This window comes from Notolepis coatsorum (genome assembly GCF_963971535.1).
Source record: "Notolepis coatsorum genome assembly, chromosome: 2".
In the NCBI taxonomy this organism is placed as follows: domain Eukaryota; kingdom Metazoa; phylum Chordata; class Actinopteri; order Aulopiformes; family Paralepididae; genus Notolepis; species Notolepis coatsorum.
This window is the reverse complement of record NC_140166.1, coordinates 212,430,966-212,445,965: the sequence shown is the minus strand read 5'-3', so window position 1 is coordinate 212,445,965 and position 15,000 is coordinate 212,430,966. Positions and strand designations below refer to the sequence as shown.

General features: G+C 44.3%; 1 protein-coding gene across 1 annotated transcript in view; it reads left to right on the top strand.

The window, feature by feature from the left end:
- fndc3ba (fibronectin type III domain containing 3Ba) overlaps positions 1-15,000 on the top strand; it is a gene marked incomplete at both ends in the record, with an annotated part of 127,561 nt that overhangs the window by 45,377 nt on the left and 67,184 nt on the right.

Below are 15,000 nucleotides of genomic sequence, written 5' to 3'. Positions count from 1 at the left end.
ATGAAATAGAGTAACATAGGGCTGAACTTGAGTTGTAGAAAAACTTGTTACTCAAGTTTTTCTGTAGTAGTTAGTAGTCCAGAGGTAGTATTTCCCCAGAAGGTGGTATGGCTTACAAATCCATACGGACCCATAGCCTGAAGCCTTATGTAGTACATGTCCATAAAGATCCATTCAGAAATGAGTGATTAGGAGTGATTTTGGTAAACTGTGTACAAAAGAAAAACTCAGTTTTATCATAGACTTCAATTCATTCGGCTGTTTTTCTCTTCCTGTTTTCGCTTGTTAGTTTTCTTTTTGTTTTTTAGATTCATACATCCCCACATGGGGTATCATTGGAAAGCCACACTCATTGGCTACAACCCTCCACAATCATTTTTGAGATTGCCAAATGATTGACGGAACTAGAGCCCCAAGAGTTGGGAGTGGTATTTTGCGCAATACCGTGTACTTTGCACAAGCCTCAAATACCGGCATGTAACTCGAGAACCGCTGAACGTATTTTGTCGGATTTTGTCGCTATTGACAGACAACAAATAAGCCTTCAATTCGATATATATATTGTATTACAAAATATACACGCCCGAGCCATTAGAGGTCGCCAAAGTGCCGGGGGGCAAATCGTCCTAAAAAGGGCCCACATGTGAGAGGAAAAAACATCCCTAGTGGTTTATTTCATGCCATTAGAGGTTAGGGTTTGGGTAACCCTAACCCTATCCCTAACCCCTAACCCAAACCCTAACCCTAACCCTAACTCTAACCCTAACCCTAACCCTAACCCTAACCCTAACACAAACAGGAATATAAGGGGATACAATTCGGAAATCTTTGGAATCTTTGATAGATATGTTGAGTTAGGTTCATAGTGGTATTCATAAAAAAAGAATTGGAACGAAATATTACAAATTACGTTTTTTATGACCTTGAACGTGATGCAATCTTTTCATGCACTGATGTGCCAACTCTGTCAGTTACCTAACAAGGCAGAAGGGTTAATACCAGAGAGAAAATACTCTAGTGATGATGTCATCGAGAGATAAATACCAGAGCTCACTAGCGGACTGGCCATCGGGAGCACCGGGAGTTTTCCCGGTGGCCTGGCAGACTGGCAAATGCTTTTTTTTTTTTTTTTTTTTTTTTTTTGTGCCTGCAGTCAGGCCACTGAACTCCGAAGCAGGCCAGGTCGGTATACATACGCATATTTCTATTTGCGCATATATAAGTTCAGGCAAGCAGGCAGGAATGAGTTAACTTGTTATTCACAACCCAGCGCGATGCAGTGCGCCTGCGCAGACCTCGCCAGTCGCCAATTCCATGGGCCTGGCCTGGCCTGCCTGAGTCAAATACCCGTAGGAATTATGGTCCCAGTCCGCGACTGCCAGAGCTGCTCTGTAGACAGTAGGACACTATGAAAGTACCCATGGTGATTTAACCAGGACACTGTGAAAGTACCCATGGTGATTTAACCAGGACACTATGAAAGTACCCATGGTGATTTAACCAGGACACTATGAAAGTACCCATGGTGATTTAACTAGGACACTATGAAAGTACCCATGGTGATTTAACTAGGACACTATGAAAGTACCCATGGTGATTTAACTAGGACACTATGAAAGTACCCATGGTGATTTAACTAGGACACTATGAAAGTACCCATGGTGATTTAACTAGGACACTATGAAAGTACCCATGGTGATTTAACTAGGACACTGTGAAAGTACCCATGGTGATTTAACTAGGACACTATGAAAGTACCCATGGTGATTTAACTAGGACACTATGAAAGTACCCATGGTGATTTAACTAGGACACTATGAAAGTACCCATGGTGATTTAACTAGGACACTATGAAAGTACCCATGGTGATTTAACCAGGACACTATGAAAGTACCCATGGTGATTTAACCAGGACACTATAACGGTACTTGTGGTGATTTAACCAGGACACTGTGAAAGTACCCATGGTGATTTAACCAGGACACTATGAAAGTACCCATGGTGATTTAACCAGGACACTATGAAAGTACCCATGGTGATTTAACCAGGACACTATGAAAGTACCCATGGTGATTTAACTAGGGCACTATAACGGTACTTGTGGTGATTTAACCAGGACACTATGAAAGTACCCATGGTGATTTAACCAGGACACTATGAAAGTACCCATGGTGATTTAACCAGGACACTATGAAAGTACCCATGGTGATTTAACCAGGACACTATGAAAGTACCCATGGTGATTTAACCAGGACACTGTGAAAGTACCCATGGTGATTTAACCAGGACACTATGAAAGTACCCATGGTGATTTAACCAGGACACTGTGAAAGTACCCATGGTGATTTAACCAGCACACTATGAAAGTACCCATGGTGATTTAACCAGGACACTATGAAAGTACCCATGGTGATTTAACTAGGGCACTATGGCGGTACCCATGGTGATTTCACCAGGACACTATGGCGGTACCCATGGTGATTTAACCAGGACACTGTGAAAGTACCCATGGTGATTTAACCAGGACACTATGAAAGTACCCATGGTGATTTAACCAGGACACTATGGCGGTACCCATGGTGATTTAACCAGGACACTATGAAAGTACCCATGGTGATTTCACCAGGACACTATGGCGGTACCCATGGTGATTTAACCAGGACACTGTGAAAGTACCCATGGTGATTTAACCAGGACACTGTGAAAGTACCCATGGTGATTTAACCAGCACACTGTGAAAGTACCCATGGTGATTTAACCAGGACACTGTGAAAGTACCCATGGTGATTTAACCAGGACACTGTGAAAGTACCCATGGTGATTTAACTAGGGCACTATGGCGGTACCCATGGTGATTTAACCAGGACACTATGAAAGTACCCATGGTGATTTAACCAGGACACTATGAAAGTACCCATGGTGATTTAACTAGGGCACTATGGCGGTACCCATGGTGATTTCACCAGGACACTATGGCGGTACCCATGGTGATTTAACCAGGACACTATGAAAGTACCCATGGTGATTTAACCAGGACACTATGAAAGTACCCATGGTGATTTAACCAGGACACTATGAAAGTACCCATGGTGATTTAACTAGGACACTATGAAAGTACCCATGGTGATTTAACTAGGGCACTATGACGGTAACCATGGTGATTTCACCAGGACACTATGAAAGTACCCATGGTGATTTCACCAGGACACTATGGCGGTACCCATGGGGATTTTACTGGGGTGTGGGTACATAGGGCGGCACGGTGGTGTAGTGGTTAACACTGTTGCTCACGGCAAGAAGGTCCAGGGTTCGAGACCCGCTTGGGGACCAGGTTTCCATGATGCCAGGTCCCCAGGTGGGGGATCTCCCAGGCCTTTCTGTGTGGAGTTTGCATGTTCTCCCCGTGCTCGGAAGGGTTTCCCCCCGATAAGAGAAACCCAATGGAAAAACATGTACACAACAGATCGCTGACGCTGTCGTGTCCTTTTTTTCTTTTTGATCCACTTTTTCTCCCCATTTTCTATTTTTCTCCCATCCCAATTTTGTATATCCAATTCTTCCCTCCCCTGTCTTGAACATTGCTAGACTATGCCTCCCACAGGTCGGTTGTAGTGAGGACAGAAGCCTTGCATCACGTGTCCCCTCCGGTACACGAGGAGGCAGCCTGTCGCATCTCTTCACACCGCAGCAGCTCGAACTCTCAGTGGCGAGGAGTAACTCGTGGGAGGCTCACGCTGCCCCCGTCACTTCCTGCTTCTGTCGCACCGGCGTCACCAAACCGACCTGTAGGAGTCGCTGTCCACAACGTCCAATCCCCACCCACCGGCTTTCCCACCCTCTAACACTTGCCAATTGTGTTAGTATGAACGACCGGCCAGCCGGTAGCAACGCCGAGAGCTGGGCTCGAACCCAGCGTCTCCTGCGTTAGAAACGAGCGCCTTGCCCACTGCGCCAATCAGCCGCCCTACGCTGTCGCCTCCTTGACGAAGACGGGCAGGAGCACTTGGATTGGTCCCCGGGCGTGGTACCTCGCCGACGCCCTGTCTGCTCCCGGCTGCCCTTGGGGGGAAGGACGACGGGATGGGTTAAGCACAGAGCTCAATCGCATCGGCGACTGAATGAATGAATGAATGAATGAAAACTTTATTTAACAGATTGCAGAATGGGTACAATACAGTACGGCTCAATACACACAATTGTTAAGGGGATGCAGACCAGAGAAAGACTTTTGTCTTGTTTTTGACTGAGAAAAAAAGACAATGCATGTGTGTGAGTGTGTGTATTCCAGCGTGTGTGTGCCGCTCCCATTGCATGTCCCAGTTCGTTGCATGCCGAATAAAGACCTCTAAAGAGGTCCTGCATTATTATTATTATTATTATTATTATTATTATTATTATTATTATTATTATTATTATTATTATTATTATTATTATTATTATTATTATTATTATTATTATTATTATTATTATTATTTTCTGATTCAGAGCTGTATAAGTCCTATACACTGTACATTCATACACTCACTCATTTGGATGGAAAAGCTCCAACAGCATTTCTATGAGCCCACAATGTGTTGTCATTGGATCAGTTCCGACAAGTGTCACTCACTTGATGATGACATCACAACTTCAAGACTCTATGCTCTGTGTGCTCACAGACACAGACACACACATGATGAGGGCTGGGCTGCAATAGGTAATAATATGCAAGCCTGTGAGCGACCAGTCACTTGTGGGTCGGACCGTGTACCACCAGATGGGTGTTGATGAGGGGGACTTTGGTCTGCTGTTTTGAGAGGCTGTTTTGGGGAGGTGTTGGGACAGCGTTCTGACCCTACTGACACGCTCAACATCTGCTACACAAACACACTAATACCCCGCGAGATAAACCCCGGCGGCGCGCACGAGAGGAATGCGAAAATATTTGTTCTATGGAGCGCGCGCAAACGCGCACTTAACGTTCGCGTGCATGCATGCAGTAAAACTGGACAGAATCTGAACAGAGAACACACACACACACACACGCGCGCACAAGGCCACGTCGTTATGCCACATGGGACAATAATCAATATCACCTCGTCCTGGATATTACTGGTTCGTTTTACCTGATAACTCTGTAATAATAGGCATAGCCGATATAAAGCAGCCTATGTTACTACTTACTTATGTAAGTAACGGCGCATTACATGAGTAATGGCTTGAACAGAGAGAGTATTAAGTCTTATCATCACCAACACTATAAACTATGACTGACAATAACGGTATTCATTGTAGTTGTTAGTTACCGTATATACCGTCAACACATTTTTTTATATCTATTTATTACATAAGGATTTGCAGACATCCCTGCCTCATTCTTGGATTTAAAAAGCTTGCTTTTGTACTTTATTGTTTGCATTTGGTACTGCACTTTGTACTTTAGTTTGTATATTGTATATTTTGTATAGTGTTTGGTCTTTATTCTTTTAAATGTTTTACTGTATGAAGCACAATCTCAGCGGGCTCACACAGAACCAAGCATTTCACTGTAATGCACATGATGTACCTTATATGTGACACTGACAAATAAAACGAAACTTGAACTATAGTTACACCACGGCCGAATACATTTCCCCATAGGAGGTGGGAGACAAAATGTACTGTTTTGGCTTTGGTCGTGCGCGGCGCGCAGTGTATTACGGTAAAGTAAAAAAAAAGAGGCGGGCTCTGACTTCCATGTGCGTGGCGTTTTGATTGACATGGCGGAATCTCCCACAGAACGCGACGCGCCGCGCCAGCAGACAGGCAGGGGATTCGCCTAAAACCCGACCCTGGAAACACAAAAAAAAGCACAGCCACGTCTGTTTGTGTGAAGATTATTTTATTGCAGCGAGGTGAGTTCCGTTACACTTTTTTTGTGTGTGTACCATGATATTATTCTGAAACGACGGGAATAGGGAGCTTATATAAAGTAACTGTTGTTGAAAAGTTGTTGAGAAGAAGTGTGTGAGTTTGGAGAGTTTTTGGAGAAGCTGACGCGCCGGCAGTCTGGGCGCAAAGGGAGAGGGAAAACTGAACCCAAACTTTTGGGGGTATTTTATTCTTTATGATCTCGCTGTGGAAACGACTAAAGAAAACGTACAAAGCGGTGCGGATTATCCGCATAGTTCCTAACTCATGTCCAACGCGTTCTTTCGGAAAGGAGAGAACGGGTCTTTGTGGGCCAATTTCTTTTCTTTTCGCGAAAGAATGTGTTGTTGTCTCCGAGGAGCGCGCATGGAGCGGAGTGCGCAGAGACGCACTTTATTTCGGCTCGTCTTGAGCGACAAAACGCGCTCGTTGCGCATATCGTGTGTTTATTGTGCGCTTTATTGTAACTACGCAGTTATGATCTATGGACAAGGAAGCGAATGTTTCCTATACAGCTGGGATATATAAGATGCTGAGTTGGTGTATTTGACATATGGGGGCATCATAGCGTTCATTTGACGCGATTGAGGTTTTATTATTGCATATGTGGTGTTGCTGTGCGTATAACTGTTGCTTTTATTAATCTGACTGTAGTGGCTTTGACTAGTTTATTACATTATGTCTCGTTTCTGACGGATGCAGAGTGTGCAGAGAGAGAGGGGGCTTTGGAGAGACTCTCAACTCCAGCATATCCTAGCATTCCAGCCAGTCTGTCTGTCTGCCTCTCTCTCTCTCTCTCTCTCTCTCTCCCTCCCTCCCTCTCTCTCTTTCCTCGCGACCGAGAGCTCAGAAACGGCTACGTGTCTGTTTGCGCAGGAAAGACAAATCTCTCTCTCCCTCTCTCTCTCTCTCCCTCTCTGTTTGATGCAGACGTGGAAATCAAACATTGGGCTCGTAGTTCTAGCCAATCGATCGTCTGTCTTTTCTCTCCACTTGGAGAAACGTGTCCGCCTCTCAAAGGGGGAGATGTTGTTAGTTAGTTGCGGTCGTCTCTATTCTATGATGACGAAGTTGTCGGGAAAAAAGCCCAGTATTGTCATCAAAAGTGTATCATGTCCCGTTATTAGCATTACAGGGTTAATTATCCAGCTGTTTTGGGGGATGGGATGGGAGGTGGTGGGGGGGGGGGGGGGGGGGTTAGGATTAGGAATATTCGTCACCGCGGGCTCTGGGTCCACAGTGGGGCACATTGGAGGAATAATAGGGAGAAGAAGTAACTCTTCACACGCACGCGCGCACACACACGCACTCACACACTTTTTCAGAGGAGAGAGAGAAGGAGAAATCCGATCCCAAATAGATGACGTCAGATGACATTCCTTCAGTGAAAGGCTGATGTGGCCATGCAGTCTTTCTGTGGAAAACTGATCTCACATGGGATCTTTTTTATTTTTTTTGTAATGCCCACCTCGACAATTATAACAGAAAGGTGCTGCTGGACTTAATACGTGATAGTGCAAAGGAATGTCCCAGTCCCAGAGTGCATGAATAGACAATTTAATCTCGCTTCCACAAGACCATACACCCTTGTAAGTAAATGTCAAGTATATTGCGGCCAAAAAATATAGGAGCCTGAAGACACAGGAATACAGTGGAAACGGAGATAGGGTCTCAGGCGAAATTCCTTCAACGGTTCTTAAAGGTCAGAATATAGTTTTACCCAGAAGAGCCCCTTTTGGAGTCTGTTGGCTTTTGTCAGGGATGTTTGTATGACCTACTGGATGGTTTACTGGGGGGGGGGGGGGGTTGTCCAAGAATGATTAAGAATATTTCGATTTATTTTTTATTTTTATTATTATCTTCCCCCTCTCCTTTTTCCGATTTTTCTACCATCCCACTGTTAGTCGTTATGCCAATTCCCAACCCCCTTCCTGGTTGTTGCGCACACTCCCCCCTACTGTTGGTCCGGGAGGCCGGAGACTGTCACATGCTTTCCTCCGACACATGTGCAGCCAGCCGGCAGCCAGCCTGGCAGCGCAGACTCTCACCGGGAGAGTGTAACGTGTGGAAGGTCACACTACCTCCCTCCAGATCTATACCCTCGCTGTGCAGGCGCCCCGACCGAACTGTAGGGGTTGCTGTCCACAACGCCCAGGACCCACCCATCAGCTTTCCCACCCCTAACACTGCCAATTGTGTTAGTATGAATGACCAGCCAAGCTGATAGCAACGCCGAGAGCTGGATTCGAACCCAGCGTCTCCAGCGTTGATGGCGAGCGCCTTGCCCACTACACCACCTAGCCGCCCTTATTTCGATTTTGTTGGTAATAATTTCATTGACTATCAAAGTGATGTTAGAATACATCTCACACAAAGGTCCTCAGCCAATCCTTGGCTAAGCCATTGTCTAGATGTGGGTCCAATACCTGTAGGCCTTTCCGGAGTGTTGATTGATTGATTGAATTGATTGAAAACTTTATTAACAGATTGCAGAATGGGTACAATACAGTACGGCTCAATTTATACATACAATTGTTAAGGGGATGCAGACCAGAGAAAGACTTTTGTCTTGTTTACATCAGGGTCCCCCATTTTAAATTCATGACACACGACAAAGACAGTGTCTTTGGTTTGGTTCACATGGTGGCTCGATCCTCAGCTTGTCAAGCTTCAATCTGTCATTTGTGAAGCAGTGTTTTCTTTTTATTATTATTATTATTATTATTATTATTATTATTATTATTATTATTATTATTATTATTATTATTATTATTATTATTATTATTATTATTATTTGACTTGAAATCAATCCATATCATAAATGACTGAACTGAAGGTACCTTCGTGATCTCTGCACACTGTTTTCGTTCAATGCTTATAAACAACACAATTCTTATACGATATTATTATTATTATTATTAAATACAAATAAATAAATAAAAGTTAGCTTCAATAGCCCGTGTCGGTGAAGGTGCTGGTGATGAACTCCTGTCATTCAGATCTGTGTCGGAGCACGGAGGACGCTCTGCCTCGCACCTCCGCTCACTCTCCTTATGCCTCTTGTTCATTTATTGTTATTGTATTTATTTTTCTTCTTCTTCATGCATTTGGTGATTTTTGGACGGCGGCGAGGGACAGGAAATGCGTTTGACAGATTACAGGTTTACGGGGAGTGAGCCAACAGCAGGAGCTGGGATCTGAACCCATGCCGCTGATGCAATCACATGCAAGTGCTCCGTTAACATCCCTCTTTAGACGACTGAGACAGCAGCACATAACACACAGCAAGCACATAGAAAACAGCTTGGAATAGAACAGCCCATAATATAACAGTACCGTATAGAACAGTACAGTATGCAATATAACAGTACAGTATAGAACAGAACAGTACACAATATAACAGTACCGTATAGAACAGTACAGTACACAATATAACAGTACCGTATAGAACAGTACAGTACACAATATAACAGTACCGTATAGAACAGTACAGTACACAATATAACAGTACCGTATAGAACAGTACAGTACACAATATAACAGTACCGTATAGAACAGTACACAATATAACAGTACCGTATAGAACAGTACAGTACACAATATAACAGTACCGCATAGAACAGTACAGTACACAATATAACAGTACAGTATAGAATAGAACAGAATGGAAAAGAACAGTAAAGGGTAGAACATTACATCATATTATAGAACCGTTAGAGATGGAATAGAACATAATAGAATAAGAACAGTACATAATATATAATAGATGATAACAGAATGTATACAGGACATACTAGAACAGCACAGATAATATAATATAATAGAACAGTACATAATATAATAGAACATAATAGATTAAAAACAGAATAGAATATGATATATAACAGTGTAGTACAGAATATAGTGCAACAACATCACAGGATGGAACGGTACAGAATAGAATAATAGAACATAATAGATTATAACCGTATACTAGAGAATATAATATAATAGAACAGTACGGCGCCGCACGATAGATTAAAACAGTGGAGAATAGAATGGAACAGTATAGTACACAATAGATTAAAACAGTAGAGAATATAATAGAACAGAATAATAGCACAACGGCACAGAATAGAGCAGAACAGAGCACAATAGAGCAGGACACACTATAATAGAGACAGAACAGAGTCGGGTGGTTGGCGGAGGAGGGTCCGTGACACACCGGCGTATTCTCCCCGCTCTCCTCCTCTGTTCCCTGCATGAATGGGCCAGGGGTTGGATAACACTTTATATAAGTAAAGGTTCAATGCACTGTGGTACGTTGCCGGAGCGCCGTCGCCAGAGCAGAGCACCCCACCCCTGCCCCCCCCCCCCCCCCCGGTGCGTTGTGGGGGCGGCCTGCGTGATGATCGCGTGCGTTCCTCCCCGCGTCCTAAATATCCCCAGACGGGTTATTCTAAGAGGGTAATGAGGAAGTCCTTCTAGTGTTTCACGCGTGATTCCGAAGCATCCCTCGCCTCTCTGTATCGGCCTTCCGTGTAAACGGGGGTGTCCTCCTCCTGTGTTCCCACCACTGGCACTGGTCCGCTTGGGTTGGCCCAGGAGTGCTGTTCAGGTATGCTCGGTCAACAAAGGGGGTCAGGGAAGGGACAGGACACTTGCTTTTGTGTGTGTGTGTGTGCGAGAGGGGTACTGTTTGGTAACCTAGAACATGTTATCCCTGGGATAGTGTTACTGAAAAGTGCTTGTATGTCAGGGGGTAGAGGCTGCAACTGCTCTAGAGTTACACACCCAGGACAATGCACTGGAAACTGTGTGTGTGTGTGTGTGTGTGTGTGTGTGTGTGTGTGTGTGTGTGTGTGTGTGTGTGTGTGTGTGTGTGTGTGTGTGTGTGTGTGTGTGTGTGTGTGTGTGTGTGTGTGTGTGTGTGTGTGTGTGTGTGTGTGTGTGTGTGTGTGTGTGTGTGTGTGTGTGTGTGTGTGTGTGTGTGTGTGTGTGTGTGTGTCACTTATTCGTGTGTGTGAATGCGAGACAGAAGAACTGGGCACAGATGGAACAAGAAGAGAGAGAGAGCAGGAGATGGAACTCTTTACAATATGAAAATCATTCATTTTAAATCCACAGAGAGAGACTAGTGTTTTAATTTAATTTAATTTCAACTTTTGAGACTTTTAACTATTACGAAAAAAATAGTTTCAGAGGGAGAATAGAACGGTACAATACTAGAACAACGTTGCTAGCCTCATGGTCCCCTCTGGTATACTAGGTACAGTATTACTAGTGGTATAATACGTAGTGTGTTAAGTATTTAGTCATGGCAGTCTGCTGCTAATGGTCGGTCTTCCGGAAGTTTTCATCAAAACAATCTTTTCCAGCTGCCGGCGTCAAGGCATCTCACTATAGTTTCCCCCAAAACACGACACATGTTGGCTGTAATCCCCGGGCCTGGTTTCTTTACCGTAGCTGAACGCTTTTGGACGTTGGTCCAGCAGCTGCCTGCCTATGGCAGTGAGCTGGCAGCTTCCTGCTTCCTGTGAGTGTGTGGCAGCGTTGTGATTGGTCAGTGTTGCTGGGAGAAGAAGAAGCGTTCCCGGCCTGTGAGGTCATGGGGGCCTACAACACCTGGAATGCAGGAGGAGGTGATCAGTCTCTCTCTCTCTCTCTCTCTCTCTCTCTCCGTCGCCTGCCCTGTTGTCTCCATGATGTGAAACACATGGGGGGGACCGCTCTCTCTCTGTTGTGGAGCGGTGCCGCGGCTGTGTCTTTCATGCCCGTTCAAAAACCTGCCACATGCCTCCCGCCTGCCACTTCCGTGTGTGTTCAAATCCCGGCTTATGCAACGCTTGGCACATGCCGCGGGCGTTTTTTTCTCCTCCTCCTCCTCCTCTTCTTCCTCCTCCTCCTCCTCTCCTGCCTATTATCTTGTTTTTTCTATCTGGAAAACTAATAAACGACAGCGAGGAGAAGGACGGGCTGCCCACTCTTCCTAAGACACACAGTGATAGAGGTCCGTCCAGATTGCGTTGAGGTTGAAACGGGATGGAATTTTCCAAAACCCCACTCACAAAGTAACGTAATACCGCCGCGGTTTTGCGGCGACGCTGCAGCCGCCGCCGGTGACGTCGGTTTAAACGTAGTCAACAAACACTCCCCCCTCCCCCCCCTTCACCACCACCTCTATTTGGAATATAGACCTATTCGACCGTCCGTCGTCCAGATCATCTCCTTCCTCCACCCCAGAGCAGCTGGCGTGTGCTGCTGTGGGCACGTTGTCAAGGAGGAGAGCTTCATCTTTAGCCCTGCAGTGAGGAAGAGGAGGAGGACCTCAGATGGCACAACAAGGGATGGGCGTTTTTAGAGTAATCCGGTGGTCGAGTTACTCCACAGTGCGTCACAAACGAGCTCTCGGGTGCTTGAGGACATGGAACGTTGGTCTGGGCACAAGGGAGCCGGAGTGTGTTGCCCTTCAGTCCCAGAAGAGTGACGGTGTGTTCCGTTAACGGCCCGATTCAGGTGAGGGCTTATCTTTAGTGTGACGTTATAGTTTTCCCTGTTCAGTCTCGGAAAATGAAACGGAAAGTGATACACAAATGGTTGGTTATGGAACGTAATAAGGGCTGTCCCACGACTAAGGATTTGGATAGTCGACTATGATTGGCCAAAATTTGCCGTTAGTCGACTATTAGTCGGAAGGAAAAAAAAGTAATTTTTTCCCCTTTTCATTCCATTTGGGCTGTGGGGGTGCTTCGTAGGGCTGGGCGATATGGAAAAAAATCATATCGCGATAACGATATGATAATTTTATTTTATTTCTCGATATCGATAATTATCGAATTGTAGTATACATTTTTTTTTTTTTTTTTTTTTTTTTTTTTAACAACAGATGTATGTTTATTTTGCAGCAATTCTTTGTCTTTGCCGCCATCTTTAGTGTTACATCCCCTCACACTCCAGTTCTCAGGCTGCAGCTGGTTTAAAAGCTAAAGTAAACCGGCTTCTCTGCTGGCTGTGGCTCCAGAGGAGTTGAACAGTTCTGGCTCTGCTAGTTTATTTTCGATCTTTGGCGCTTTTTTGGTGGACAAACCACCGCACATGTGCACTGTGACTCGTGACTGGAGTCTAGTTCTGCTAGCACACATAGCCTACTGTGTACAGACGGTTTCAAAATGTATTTTAAATTAGAAAGCAAACAAAATAAATGGACAAGAGAAAAAGAAATCTGAATTTGGTCAGTATTGTCATTTGGACAAGCAAAGCCATTACTTTAAGTTGCAGGCAAGAAAGACAAGTCTGTCCACTGTCTCTGGTTTTAAAACTGCCCTGTTGCAGGTAAAAAAAAAAAAAAAAAAAAACGATTTTTTTTAATTTCGATATTCGATATCGATTATTAAAATATATCGCGATATTTATCGTTATCGTTATATCGCCCAGCCCTAGTGCTTCGTGTCTGAAGGAGTCGACTGAAGGCTTCTTGTCCTCTGCAAAAGCATGCAATTGGTCCACTGATGGATACATCTTGATATTTGTCTAGTCTAGTGTGTTCATTAGATGGGTGAAATCCTCTTTCAGTGCCTCTGTGCCTGTTTTCGTAGGCAGTTAGCCTCTGGTATGCGTGCCATTAGTGTTAGCCACGCTTCTAGGCCTATTTTCTTTTGGAAAGAATGATTAAAAAAAAATTTCTAAATATTTTTTCTTTTATTCGACTAAGAGGTTGGCAGTCGCCTAGGGCTCCTTTCGACCGATTAGTCGACTAATCGACTAATAGGGGTCAGCCCTGTATATGCGCCGTCCACGAACACAGAAGTTATGCAAGTTCTTTTCCCGATTAATCATATGATGATGTTATTATTATACATCTTAAGGCCTCTACATGCTACAGCAACTTCAAAGCAACTTCAACACAACATCAGCGCGATTTCAGCGCGGTTGTTGTTTAGGGTCTTGTAGACTGTGTTGCGAGGAATCTGCGTACATGTCTCCAAAATCTAACCTAAACAACCGTTGCGTTGATATTGCGTAGCAGTGATTGGTTGGTTAGCGAATGGGGGCGGAGCTGTCATAGAATAATATAGGTCTCGCAGAGAATACCATCCGCCATTGTTGTAGCCAGCCAGCGTTGATGCTAAATAATTAGCGTCACATAGCTGGCCTTTTTCTGAAAACCCAAGCACATATTGTTCCATAGCATACGCCTTCAGTTGATCATGACAAATCCTCTCTTACCTTGATGATAAAAAAGCCTCCATAATTTAGTAAATAAAGCTGTAGCCAGCCAGCTAGCATTGGTGCTATACAAAATGCTATCCACATTAGCTACATAGCTAACCAACTAAATACAATGGTATCCTGAGGTAACTTTAACGTTAAATACAGCGTTTGCTAGTCGAAATGACTGGACACACACAGGGACAAGTTAAACATCAATCAATTAATTTATTCCAATAGGTAGTTTGAGCTGCATGTGAGCCGGTCTTTCTCTCCTCTCCATTGGAAACTAATGAAGTTACGTTAAAAAGCAAAGAACCGGCTGACAAAAGTTAAGCTGCTAGCAACAGACACTATAATACTTCCGGTCAGGGAATTTCAAAATAAAAGAGCGACGACTAAAAGCACCGGAAATACGTTTATTTTGTACATTATCTAACGTTAACACAAACCTAAACTAACTTTAGATTAGTTTAGGTTCGTGTAACGTTAGATATTGTAAAAAATAAACGTATTTACGGTGCTTTTAGACTCGCTCTTTTATTTTGAAACCCCCCGCCCGGAAGTAAAAATTATGCTTATTTTTCTGCTTGTTATCAATGGGTTGGTTGAGAAGGGAAGCGTCATCTATCTAGGGAACCTAGCTACATACAATGGGGTACAATGTTACATAGGCTGCGCGTTGATTTTGCAGAAGCATAAAGGTAGAGTGTCTGCAACACCGTTGCTTTGTCGATGTTGTGTTGCAGTTGCTTTGAAGTTTCTGTAGCATGCAGAGGCCTTTAGGCTACGCGCTCGTTGTGATGGCATTCATCTTGGGGGGGGGGGGGGGGGGGGGGGGGGGGGGGGAGAAAACAATGAAATTGGAAATATTTACAAATAAATAAACAAACAGCGATCAGTCGTGGCTCCTGTCGCAGCAGA